Source organism: Pelodiscus sinensis, chromosome 8, assembly GCF_049634645.1.
Source record: "Pelodiscus sinensis isolate JC-2024 chromosome 8, ASM4963464v1, whole genome shotgun sequence".
Classification (NCBI taxonomy): domain Eukaryota; kingdom Metazoa; phylum Chordata; order Testudines; family Trionychidae; genus Pelodiscus; species Pelodiscus sinensis.
The window spans coordinates 39,509,930-39,524,195 of NC_134718.1; the positions used below are offsets into that span (position 1 = coordinate 39,509,930).

General features: G+C 44.9%; 1 long non-coding RNA gene across 1 annotated transcript in view; it reads right to left on the reverse strand.

Annotated features, from left to right (window-relative positions):
• Positions 1-13,487, reverse strand: part of LOC142830502 (uncharacterized) — a 47,243-nt gene extending 33,756 nt beyond the window's left edge. Inside the window, exon 1 of the long non-coding RNA XR_012905799.1 lies at positions 13,182-13,487. This is a non-coding gene — a long non-coding RNA (uncharacterized LOC142830502). The remainder of the gene's footprint in view (positions 1-13,181) is intronic.
• Positions 13,488-14,266: the final 779 nt, after the last annotated feature.

Genomic DNA, 14,266 nt, shown 5'->3' on the forward strand with positions numbered 1-14,266 from the left:
AGATACCTGGCAACTCCATGCCATGTCTTCGTGCAGGTTCAAGTTCATGTAAGGAGGCAGAGGAACCTGAGCAGAGCCAGTGGGACATGAGTAGAAGAATCACCACACAGACCTGTTCCCGTCTCTAATCTGTTGCCCACTAGATTACCTCTTAACACTGGAATGTTCAAAAATTCAGGCGTGTCGCAGATTTTTACCAACTTAAGTTGAGCCAACTGCTCTCCCAGAACAGAACAAGCTCAGAAAATCCTCACGCCTCTCATGTTTTCCAAGTGTTCTGTAACTTACTCTGAGGCAGCTTAACAGCTCAGGAGGCTCCCAAACATAAAACTGGACATAAAATATAGTGGTGATAAATACAAATGAGTCAGAGAAAGATGGAAGAGGAAGTCACTGGCATGAATAAAGGGGGGGATACTGACTTAATTTTCTTAGTAAGTCAGTTTTCTAAAAGAGCAAATTTAACACCCCCTCACATACACCCCCACAATGAACTTTAGCAGCAGGGTTTGTTACCACTTCTCCAACCATTGGTGTGGTCTGGCCTTTTAGAAACCTTAGAAACCTTACAGTTCTTTCCTTTTTCTCCAAAAAGTCAAAACTAATAGTCATTCAATATATGAGACTAGCCTCGCCTACCAGTCATATTTCACACATCCACATGGACGTTGGCTCTTTTTAATTAGAAACCATTTTTATCACAATACATTTCAATAGGCCAATCTGTAGTCAACCCCCCATCTTTTCAAAGCATACTTAAAGCTCAGTCTTTTCCATGTATAAAAAATAGTCTGCTTAGCATTGTTGTAGTGAATGGGGATTGCCTGAATATGAAAAGATTAAATGATAGTCTCTTACCAGAAGACATAAACACAGTTTCAACACTAAAGATGTCAATCTCAAGCCCACTAAAAAGAAAACAAAATCTTTATCATACTCGACAGAATCTCATGGAAATACGCAAACAGTTTTGCGACAGCAGCATGAATTACGTAAGAGCCTAGGCAGCTTGCCTTCGAACTCCCTGGAATTAATCAAGAGGAAAACTTCCTGTATATAAAGGAGCACTGGCAGTAGTGCAAATATGCTAATGAATGTTTCCTGAACAATTACAATTATATATTGGGATACAGCACTGGTTAAAGAAAACAGGTTCTTTTTCTAGGCAGCTACTTCAAGTTAGCTGAAGAGATGGAGTCTGGTGAAACATATAGAAAAGCTTTATTTTCTACAGACGAGTACAATAGAAATCAATACACTATACATAGGACTTATTTTAAGTACAGTAAATTACTTTTCATGTTTACAGTCTAGCTTTGTGCATACTTGCAACTCTGTGGAGACTACTGGTAACAAGGAAGGAAAAGTAAGTGAATTAAGATATTGATTCAGTTTACACTGTTTCAGGAACCTGATGAACCAGAAGAAAAAGGAACTGGCTGTGGTATTTCATACCACTCTTAGGGTATGTCTAGACTACATGGCTCCGTCAACGGAGCCATGTAGATGAGTTTACTAGACATAGGAAAGTGAAGCAGCGATTTAAATAATCACCGCTTCATTTTCATCAAAATGGCTGCCACACTGTGCCGATCAGCTGTTTGGCGGCACAGCGGGGCAGTCTGGATGCTTCGCGGTCGACAAGAGAAGCCTTTGTTGACTGCTCCGGTATGCCTCGTGAAATGTAGTCCAGGCATACCCTTAATGGCAATAATACAGATAGATAGTATATTTAATTCTGTGCCCTCATTACAATAACATCAATAGCTACCCCTATTCATATGTGGCTTTTGGGCTGTCCATAAGTAGGGCCCTACCAAATTCACAGCCCATTTTGTTCAATTTTATGGTCATAGGATTTTAAAAGTGACGCATGTCATGATTTCAGCTATTTAAATATGAAATTTCATCGTGTTGTAATTGTAGAGGTCCTGACCCAAAAAGGAGTTGTGCATAGTTGCAAGGTTATTATATGTGGGACTGGTATTGCTACCCTTACTTCTACATGGCTGCTGGTAGCAGTGCTGCCTTCAAAGCTGGGCAGCTGGAGACTGGTAGCTGCTGGATAATAGTCCAGCTCTGAAGGCAGAGCCACCACCAGCTGCAGCAGCACAGAAGTAGGGTGGCAATTCCATACCATGCCATCCTTTACATCTGTGCTGCTGCCTGCAGAGCGGGGCCTTTAGTCAGCAACTGCTACTCTCTGGCCACCCAGCTCTAAAAGCAGCAGTTCAAAAGCACGTATTACCACATAGTATTACCACCCTTACTTCTGCACTAGTACTGGCAGGGTACTGCTTTCAGAGCTGGCCACACAACCAACATTACAACCACCACTCTCCAGTTGCCCAGCAGGGTGGCAATACCATGACCTTCCTTGCAATCCCCCTGCAATTCCCTTTTGGGTCAGGGACCCCCAATTTGAGAAATGCTGGTGTCCCTTGTGAAATCTGTATTGGCTGGGGTAAGAGAGCACAAAGGGCCAGATTTCATGGAAGGACACCAGATTTTATGGCCCGTGACATGCTTTGCAGGACTGTGAATTTGGTAGGGCTGTAGCCATAAGTATCAAGTAATGTATCAAACATGAATATTAATGCTTATTTCTTAATAATGCCTTCATATAAATGCAGTTTTAAGTGTTTAAAAACAGCATAGCAGTCTAACTGCCAAAGCCCTGAGACACTCTTGGTGGGGGAGAGAGTGAGGGGATTGGGATGTGTGGGGTCTGGGCATGAGGGGGGACCTTATCTGGCTTTGTCCCCTCCTTTCAGCAATAGTCATGGCCACACTGTCCTGGCCACCCCAGAGGAGGTCCCACTGCCATTTCCAGGGCCCACATGATCTGGTGCCAGCCCCAGAGACCTCACTGCCGTGGCCACATGGTCTGGGGCCAGTCCTGGACTGCGTGGCCATGGCTGAAGCACCTCCAGTCCTAGCCAAGGAGCCATTGAGGAGCTTCAGCCCCAGAGCTGCCTCCCTGCTCCCCCCCACCCCCCCTCAGCCTAACCTGCTGCAGGAAGGAGCGAGTGCTCTACAGTGGCTATGTGAAAGAAGAGGCAGGGCTGAGCTCCTTTCTGTGTGCTGCTGAAAAATCGGCTTGGCATGCATACCATAGGTTGCTGACCCCTGCCATAGATTTATATAGTAGCATTATGATATATTCTGTTTTATCTATTCCTTACTTCATAGCTCCTAACAATTAATGTTAGCCACCACTGAACTTTGAGCAAGTGTTTTCAGGGAACTAGTTAAAAGACTAACTCCCATTAAAGTCAAAGGGAGTTCTGCTGTGTGAATTCTACTGGAAATAGATCACTTTGAGCCATGTTCTGATTGTAAGTAATCTTTCTTAGGCTCCCTTTTGGGGGCTTTACTGTGCAGCATTGGGACATCATACAAAAATAGTCATAGAGATGCAGCCGTGTTCGTCTGAAACAAAAGACAGGACTATGCAGCACTTTAAAGACTAACAAGATGGTTTATTAGGTGATGAGCTTTCATGGGCCCATGAAAGTTCATCACCTAATAAACCCTCTTGTTTGTCTTTAAAGTGCTGCATAGTCCTGTCTTTTGTTACATTATACAAAAAGATCAGGATGGCCCTGTAGGGTTGAAGAATGAAGTTGCCCATTTAATGAATTATATCTACCAATTGACTCTGTACACCTGCAGTGAAACTGCTGTAATGAAGCCACCTTTCATAATGAAATTGTCTACCAATGTAACCTCATGAATGGCAAACCAATTTTTATTAATGGGATTTCATAAATGAAATAGTGTTAATCACCTTTGGATAAATTGTGTTAGCAGCTTGTTAAATTCTTCACAGGCAATTCTTGTTATTGTAGTCCCATTTTAAACTGTTAAAACATTGTAGCTGAAGACACTCCACACTGTTGCTGAAACCCCATTTTAAAGTTTGTCCTGCCTTAAATAGAACTAAGGTTGTGGGATTGTAATGTCTAAAAGTGTGAATGTGGATGTGGATGTGCATGTGTAAGGGGATCAGTCCCTGACGCCAGCCAATCTTGCTGACCAGCACCATTATGATGGCTGAAGAACAGTGCGGGCATGTCTTACAAAAGAACCAACCCAAAGAAAAGACAAAAGCCCTATCAAGAAGAAGGCTAAAGTTGCATCTGCCATTAACTCATGATGATACCGTGCCCTGGGACAGTGGGACAGGACAGGTTCCTTGGACTAAAATATATACAAAGACGGGCACAAAGCCATAGGGTTGGGGCTTTTGGTTCAATGATCCTCCTCTAAGAACGTCAGTGTGCACTGACATGACCTGGATCCCCTCCTTATGTCTAGACCACCTGGCCAGTGGACTTGCATGAACAACTGAGGCTGGTGATTATCTCTCATCCGTAGAACTGTGTGAAAGAATGTGTGGTGGATAATTTTAGCTAGAGACAGTAAATGAATTCTGCATTCACAGTAAACATGGCATATTGCCCTTCCCCACTGAAAAAGATTCTGTTACATTTAGAGAAATAGAGTAACACCAGTACAACCAGGGCAGGCCGTTTTTATTTGCTGGCTGTGTTCTCTTCTGGGGTCATTTTTTTTCCTAATAGCAGTGTGAGACAGTGTACCCTTACGTCCATCCTTCTTACAAGTCTATGCTAAATATTTTGTACAGAAGTATGCCCTGTGAGGTAGCACTTGGAAACTCATTTTGTTAATCATTATTGTCCTAGTAAAAATATGTTCAAGACCATATGTAAAGTTATAAAATTTTACTGACATTGCTGAGAGATGCTCCAGCAGGCGCTCTACAAAACCAGGCACAAACCAGGAAAAAGATGGTGAGAGACCTGCTGCATTCACTTAGCTTGGTAAGTTAAGTGTCAGTTTGTTTCTGAACAGTTAAAAAGAAAAATGCAATTTTGACTTACTCCTCATTACTTGTAATCACTACATTTATCTTTCTGTGGATAACAAGCCTGTGTTGTTTGAGATAAGACTGGGCATAACATTTTCTGTTCATGACAGACTTTATATGGGCTAGTCTGGTCCAGAAGGGTGGGGAGCAGTAGGAGATGAGAATTTCAGGGAGAAAGTCTGGGATTGGGAGTCTGCTGGTGTTATTCTGCTTAGTAATTCCTGAGTGGTTAGATACAGCACTTACGCCCTAGTGCTGGGAGTGACCAGTATGACAGAGCTGCATGTGATCAGACCAGGAGTGGTTACTTTCACAGCAAAGCATGTTGAATTCAGGGAACACAGATTATAAGTGCAGATTATACCCTATGGAATTTCACACGGAACAGAAAAGTGTGCAGTTTGAGATGGCTTCTCCCTTCCACCATTAAAGCCTTACATTCAGGGGGATGAGGGAATAGCTCACCTTTGTTTTGTACTTGACTTCACGGAAGTACCAGGGTTCACTCCTTCTTGGCCCATTTGTTATCAGATATTGCTATCCCCTTTCCAACCACCCACCACGGCTACATCTAGTCTGCAAGCCTCTTTCGAAAAAGAGCATCTAGACTACAACCAGTACTTTCGAAAAAGCAAGCTGCTTTTTCAAAAGAGCACCCAGGCAGCGTGGATGCTCTCTTTTGAAAAAGCACAGTTTGCATTACGTAGCGCCTTTTTTCGAAAGAGCACTTTTAAAAGGCGTTATTCCTCGTAAAACGAGGTTTTTCATGGTAGAAAAAACTGCCGTGCTCGAGGAGGTGGGGTGTCTCTGCCTACCTGCTACCACCACACCCTCCCTTGGCATATCACCTAAGGACTAGGGGACATCAAACATTCCAGGGGCCTCACCACCATAACCTGCAAAGCTGCAGGGTTGAGGCAGCTTCCGGCCACATGTCTGCTGCCAGTATGTGTATCTGTGCAGCTGCGGGAGGGGCGTGCATGTCTATGCACTGCTCCAGCTGCTGGATCAGTGCATTGCATGGAGACACCTCCTCCCCCCCCCCCCCCGGCCACAGGAATACACATGCTGGCAGCAGCCTCAAGGGCAAGTGGCCGAAAACCGCTCCAACCCTGCTACACTGCCAGTGATGGTGGCAGGGAATTCCAGGGCATTTTATAGTCACCTAGAGGCAGCAGGCAGAGCCAGAGGACACAGGGGGCAAGGAACACAGGGGGCAGCACTAGCAGGTAGTGATTTTTGGTGGAGCCTAGCTCTGGGTCAGGAATATTCCTGGTGCCAGGGCACCACAGGCCCATATAACTTGTCATCAAGGCATAGCACCATGGGTAGCTATTTAGGTTAGTCTCCCCTGAGAACAATCCCAGCTAGTATCTTCGCTACCTACTAGGACAAGTTACTCCCAGCTGGCATGGATGCACTCTTAGCCAATAAGATGAGTGTACCTAGCACAGTTACATCTAGGCTACGTCTAGACTGGCATGATTTTCCGGAAATGCTATTAACGGAAAAGTTTTCCGTTGAAAGCATTTTCGGAAAAGAGCATCTAGATTGGTACGGACGCTTTTCCGCAAAAGCACTTATTGCGGAAAAGCGTCTGTGGCCAATCTAGATGCGCTTTTCTGCAAAAAAAATCCTGATCGCCATTTTCACAATCGGGGCTTTTTTGCGGAAAACAAATCTCAGCTGTCTACACTGGCCATTTTGCGCAAAGGTTTTGCGCAAAAGGACTTTTGCCCGAACGGGAGCAACATAGTATTTCTGCAAAAAGCACTGATTTTTTACGGTCGGAAGTCAGGGTATGTCTACACTACAAAGTTAATTCGAACAGCCGTTCGTTCGAATGAACTTTAATAGGTGCTACACATACAAACTGCTAGTTCGAACTTAATTCGAACTAGCGGAGCGCTTAATTTGAACTAGGTAAACCTCATTCTACGAAGACTAACGCCTAGTTCGAATTAAGTAGTTGTAATTAAGGGCTGTGTAGCCACTTAATTCGAACTAGTGGGAGGCTAGCCCTCCCCAGCTTGCCCTGGTGGCCACTCTGGGCACCACCAGGGAAACTAATCTACCCCCCTCCCGGCCCTGGTGCCCATACCAGGTGCAAGCCTGCCAGCACCCAGCCAGCAGACCCTGCACCTGGCACAGCACGAACCAGCTACCCGCTGCCACCCAGCCCTCCGCCTCTTCCCGGGACCAGGCTGGTGACTCCCGGGAGCCTGCCCAGGGCCGCAAGAGGCGGGCACCCGCCTGGTCTAGTGCGGACATCGTGGACCTCATCGAGGTTTGGGGGGGAAGCCTCCAACGTCCACGACCTCTGCACTAGGCACAGGAAAGTGGCCGTCTAGCGCAGGAGAGCTGCCAGGCTGGCCACCCAGGAGCAGGTTTGCATGAAAATCAAGGTGGTCCAGTGAGACCCCGACCCTGAGCTTAGAACATAAAAACATAAGAATGGCCATACTGGGTCAGACCAAAGGTCCATCTAGCCCAGTAGCCTGTCTGCCGACAGCGGCCAACAATAGGTACCCTGGAGGGGATAGACCGAAGACAATGACCAAGCCATTTGTCTCGTGCCATCTATCTCCAGCCTTCCACAAACAGAGGCCAGGGACACCATTTCTACCCCCTGGCTAATACCACTGCATGGACCCAACCTCCATGATTTGATCTCACTTATCTTTAAACTCTGTTCTAGTTCTAGCCTTCACAGCCTCCTGCAGCAAGGAGTTCCACAGGTCGACTATTTGCTTTGTGAAGAAGAACTTTCTGTTATTAGTTTGAAGCCTGCTACCCATTCATTTCATTTGGTGTCCTCTAGTCCTTCTATTATGGGAACTAATGAACTTTTCTTTATGCACCCTCTCCACACCACTCATGCTTTTATAGACCTCTATCATATCCCCCCTCAGTCTCCTCTTTTCTAAGCTGAGAAGTCCCAGTCTCTTTAGCCTCTCTTCATATGGGACCTGTTCCAAACCCCTGATCATTTTAGTTGCCCTCTCCTCTCCCACCCCCTTTTCCCAGTCTCCCAGGGTTTTGTTCAATAAAGAGAGTTTCTATTTTTGAACACACTTGTCCTTTATTTTGTAATTCAGGAAGAAGGGCTAGGGAGGGGTAAGTGGAAGGAGGTGAGGGAGGAATGGGGTACGAGCCCCCGATGGGGAGGACTGGGGTGGCTCTGCGGGCTCCTCGGGGTGGAAGCTCTCCTGCAGCCCCCCAATTGACAGCCTGAGGCAAGTGCAGCCGGGCTGATGGCCGAGTGCTATGATGTGCCGAGTGTGGGTATTCAGGGCACTCCAAGCCAGCACTGCTTTGCTGTCCCTCATCGAGTTAGACAAGCGAGCGGGGAACCCCTGAGAACTGTCTGTCCGGGGTGGGGGTCGGGTCCCTTTAAGCACAGCCCTCGGCTAGCCTGAGACAGCAGCTCCACGCTCTAAGTCCTAATCTGATGCCCTGCCGGCACTGCTTCCGGCCATCCTTAACCTCGGTTCAGGGTCCACTCTGTGTGGACATGCTAGTTCGAATTAGCAAAATGCTAATTCGAACTAGTTTTTAGGTCTAGATGCACTAGTTCGAATTAGCTTAGTTCGAATTAACTAATTCGTATTAAGTTAGTTCAAATTAGTGCTATAGTGTAGACAAACCCTCAGTGCTTTTGCGGAAATTCAAGCGGCCAGTGTAGACAACTGGCAAGTTTTTCCAGAAAAGCGGCTGATTTTCCAGAAAAACTGGCCAGTCTAGACACAGCCCTAGAGTAACTGCAGATCACACTTCCCAGCTCAACTGTAGCCAGAGAGTAGCTGGGTGGCAGCTCAGACTTGTGTGTATTAGAGTGATATTTCCTTGTCTAGATGGTTTGTTGCAAGCCAAAATTGTCTGTTAATGTATCTGATAAACAGGATTGTCCCCCACAAGGGTTTCTGCCCTCAGACTGAGGTTCAGACATATCATTGGTTTCTGCTGAGCTATCTTTATGAAATTTAAAAGCATCTCTGAAATATTGTCAGGCAGTACACTCTGGTGAATAAATTCTACAGACCTGGTCTCAGTTTCAAAAAGCCTAAAGCCCTCCAAGGGCTGGAGCCAGGTCTCGTAAGTGCCTTGCTTACATCTCATGAACTGTTAGATTCACAACCTAAGAACAGATTTAGGAGAAGAGAGATTTGTTATAAGAGCATCCATTTCCTACATGTGCCAAGAGAGCCTGCTTGACTTCTAAAACATGCCCCCAAAATTGCTCTTTGCAGGTGAAGAAGCATTTCTCAACCTACAGATCTAAAGTTATCTGCTAGTTATTGTGCATGACGTACAATCAGCTCTCCCAGAAACAAAAAAGACAAAAAAAGACCAAAACAAAACCACAATCATGTTATGTCCTCTTTTGGGGGAAGTGACAACATTCAGCCCACTGCTACTGACTCAGTTTTTAATATGGCAATACACTTATATCTCTATGTTTCACTAAGAGTACTTTTGTGCTTGCTCTGCTTATTTCTGTGAAATAGGCATGTGACTACATTAGACATTTTCCTAGTCAGAAAATATGCAACTACAGAGGGTTGTTCTGGCTTCTCCACCCACACAAAAGGGATCTCTTAGTGTCATCCCCCATCTTTCAATGAGTGCATGGAATGCATCATTTGATTTGATATGCAACAGAAGGCTAGATCCCATTTGGAGCTGATAGCTGAATCAAAGCATACAGTACAATGGTAGTCATGTTGGGCCCAGGATATTAGAGAGACAAAGTGTGGGGGGTAATCTCTCTTATTGAACCAACCTCTGTGGCTAAGAGAGGGAAGCTTTTGAGTCAAACACCACTCTTTTTCAAGGTTGGGAAAGGTACTCCCAGCACCACAGCAAAATGCAAGGGGGACAGGTTCTTTAGTATAAGCAACTGGCACTAAGGGACCTGTGAAGGTAGAACCTGTTAATACCGTGTCCAAGCCACGGGTGAATGGGTTGCAAGATTGTTGTAACCAAGACAGTTTCCTAGTATATGTCGTTTTGCAAGCTGCACTTGTGTACCTAGAGTTTGTGGGATGTGCCAATTTAATTGTAGCAACTAGCAGTGCTTTGGTTGTATGACTGAGAGTTGTGTGCTCCCTGTGCAATCTCACTTCACATGCCCTTGCTTTACATTTGTGTCACTTTATAATATCAGTAGCAAAAAAATCTACATGGACAGAAACCAGCAAAATCTGGCAACCGTGTACGGGGGCAACAGTAAACAAAATGTCTCATGGGGCTGCACAGAGAACCCTGGTAGGCTGCAGGTTGCCTGCCTGTGCTGTAACTTGCCCATAGCACTGCAATCATAGGACAAAAGAGGGGGCTAGTCAATTACAGATTATTATAAGAAGCCATAAAACCAGTGTCTCTATTCAGGCCAGGGTTTTTAGCATCCAACAGAGTAGTGGATGGAGCCTCATCTTTTGAAAGGGGTAGGAAAGTTTCATTTGTCTATGAGGACTGATAGGGTTTGTTTTGTGAGGGGAGGGGAAGGGTTCGCTCACAGGTGATAGGATATTTGTGAACATCTGTGCCTCATCTTGCCTATAAATAAAATGAAGACAGTGCACTTCAGGGAGAAGTTGGTTGGTGGAAAGATGTTATGTAAACTCCATCTACCTTACAAAAGTCTTCCACAGATATTCTTAGCAAGTACAGTTAAATGTCATAGTATATCATTTCATACGCATAGGAAGTTGCCACACAGTTTCAGTTCTGTGAAATTAAAGTAACAAAGGAAAAGAGGGAATTTATGGAATCAACCACCACAATATGATGTCGTTTTTTCCAGGGGCCATTGCTTAAGAATCACCTTGTAAGGTCAAATGGATGATTGCCCAGTCCAAAACATATGTAATCTGAATATGAACTATAGGACACTGAATTATCACACCTTAAGATTTACTAACTCTATGTGTGTACAAATTAAATGGAAAAGACTAATGGTGCAATCACTAGCCAAGTGTAGGAGAAAGAAACAGTCTGAAGCACAGGCCTAGTGTAAGGCCTGAGATCTGAACCAAAGGAAACAAGAGTTATTCTATGAGCAACAGGCAAGCCTTGGAGGCAAACATCTACTTTGGACAAGGCAGCGTCCGGGACATGAACTCGGCAGTAGCAGTGCTAATACACATGGAACATGTTAATACATTCTACCCGGGCAATGCAAGGACACCCCAACTTAGCATATGATAAAGTGGTTTGTCAAAAAGGGATGCATAGTGATATTTTGTCTGAAACATCAGAAGTGAAAGCACAACATCAGATGAGGAATAGGAACACTTGTCTGAAGTGTCAGAAGGAAGATACAAGGCAAGGTACCAACCGCATCATTAATGCATAAGATGATACACAAAGTGTGTATCAGATTGTTTGTCTCCACCTTTGGCCTGCTTAGGGGACAATAGTGAAATTCTATTGACTATTGACTGAGCCATGTCTCTTGTAAGAGGGTACATATGCATAGTGGTTCAGTGGCATGTCTGGCTACTGACAACTATTACCATACAGGTTGGACCTCCCTGGTCAGACCTCCCTGGTCTGGCACCCTCGGGACCTGACATCCCAAAAGAGGGAATATGGCAGATCAGGGGAGGTCCTTCCCACTGCTCTTCCAGGATGCTCCCACTCCCTGCGGCTAGCTCTACCCCAGTGCACTGCCAGTGGGCTCCAGCCTGTAGGGCTTGGACTCCAGCCCACTGCCTCCAGTTGGCTGGAGCTCCCTGGGGACAGAGCTCCCCAGACACTGCAGCCCTGCTTCTCCCCCACCCACCAGGTGCTCTCCGCAGACAGGGCTTGCCAGCTACCCTGCTTTTGCTGCTCCCCAGGATGGAGATCCCTGGCTGTCTCGCTGCTGCCCCACCCAGCCGGGGCTCCCTGGGGATGGAACTCCCAGCTGGTTCACACTCCTAGGTGCCAGGGCTCTCTGGTCCAGCAACATCCATGGTCCTGCTGGACCAGAGAGTCCTGGATTTAGGAGGTTCACCTTCTGCTTCATTTGACAATAAACCCGACTCAGGTGCCTTCATATCTTATCTGAGTCTGTGGTTTTTGGGGGCTCTCTTGAAGTCTATTATGCTAGCTATGTGCGCAGAGCTGGTATGTTATACAGAGGGAACATATGAAACATTCGGCTGTTTTATCACCACTGATGGAGCAGGAAACTTGTCAGGATGACACACTAGTGAATCCTGAATTACTACACCAAGAACTATCAACGTGTGAAGGTCTAATGAACACATTTTACTTTTCAGAAGCAAAATGTTGTCTATGCCTATTTCTCCCTGCCCCCCCCCCCCCCCCCAGAAGGTAAAAATATCAGGAATTGTGATTAGGGAACATCTGCTGTGAAAACATAATTCTTTATAGTATTATGCAATGATAGAAGTAAGAGCCTGTTCAAATGCCAGCTTGGTTGGATCAATATTGTACTGGTTGAACCTCTCTAGTTCAGCACCCTTTGGACCTGACCAGTACCAGTCCAAAGAATTTGCCAAGCAATGGGAGGTCCATATTATCTAGCAACATTGCCAGTTCTTCCACTGTTTACTGGGCTCTTAAAAGACATTTGGGATAAATTAGAGCTAAATAACAGCATCAAACAGAGACAAGACTATTGGCTGTAAATAAACTTTATGAGATCATGGGAAACTTGAGAAGCGGCTAAGTAAAAATAGGGTTGCCAGTTTCACAAAAAAAAAAAAAAAAACCAAAAAAAACCACACACCAGAACATGGTGGAGGAAAGGAAAAAAACCCACAAGAAACAAAGTTGTTCAGCAAAAAAAGAAAAGAGGACACCTGTCAATCCTAAGTAAAATCATGCCAGACAACGGATTTTGCCAGACCAGAGCATGCTGCACTAGAGAGGTTCAACGTGTAGTAGTCATCAGGACTCTGCTGTTTTCTGAGTTACATATTACTATTACTTATAGTCTTGTCAGAGACCTGAAATGAATCACATGTAAGACAGCGGGGACAGCCATTCAGTTTTCTATTGGATCTTATGCTTTCAGCATTCCAGTGCAAAGCTGTTCAATTAAGATCCAACCCAACTCCTGCTAAAGTCATTAGAAAGACTGTAAATGAACATGCCTGTTTTGTATCACTCAGTTCTGCCTCTCTCAGGTTCCCCTTCAACGAGTTCACTCTGATAGTGTGTTTGGCTTATCTTTGCAGGCTGGCTAACTAACAATAGTCAGTCAGTCAGTCTCTCTCTTCCTCCCCCCCCCCCAAAAAAAAGAGCATCCAAATAATAGTTTAAAGGCCCTTACCTCAGAGCCCGAGTTAGGACTAATCAGAACTTCAAAGTCCCAGAACAAAAGGCTATTGATTCCAGTCTTCAAGGAACTGAGTCAGGATCAGTCTTCCTTTGGCTGCTATGCAGACACTCTAAGCAACTTCTTTCCAGTCTACCCACACTATCTTAGTAGCTCAGACAAAAGACAGATCTATGCAGCACCTTAAAGACTAACAAGATAGTAGCTCCCCTTCCTCTAGCTGCATCTCCATTAACTAGAAAGGCCCAGGCTTCTCCCGTGCCTGGAAAGCTTTGCAGTTTCTCTCTTGCTAATGCAAAATCTCACCGGGAACTCCCTATCTCCATGCCTGTCTTTAATCACCCAGCTAATTAAATCCCACCCTTCCTAGATGTGCAATGCAGAGCTAATTGGGCAGGCTGGACATCTCTAGGCCATTGATCCTTAAGGGGACAGACTATAGCTATGAATGCCCACTGGCTTCTTTAGGAATTGAATCAAACTCTCTGTTAAAAATAATTATATTGACAGAACTAGGCTATTCTCTCCTCCGTGCAGTATGTAACTATACACTTTGAATGTGAGGGTTACATTTACTATAGTAATTCTAGCACTTTTGCATAATGATTTTTTATTTAATTTCAGAAATAATCAAACAAATGACACATGAACTGAATGAATCTGGAAAAATAGATTCACTGTGCCATCTGACATCTAACCAAACAGGTTCTCAGCATCAGGGCCATCCTTAAGATTTATAGCCCTATACAGTACTATTAAATTGGTGCTCCTATGCCTGTCAGCTGTGTGGGGGGGGGGGGGAGAGAGATTTTTTTAGAGATGTGATTTTATAATCTTCAGTGACATACTAATTAAACATTTTTAAGCAAATCTTAAACTAAGGATCTGTAGCCAACACAGAACATTTGTGAACTGACAGGGAGACTGGGGTTGGAAATGCCTATTAAATAGCTTCATTACCACATGAATGACTCTTTCACAGGTTTGATGTTTTGCTAATAGGTCTGACAGGCTTTTTCACTTTTAAGTTAACTAGATCTTCTCCACAGGAAGCAGAGCCACAGAACAGAGTTCGGAAG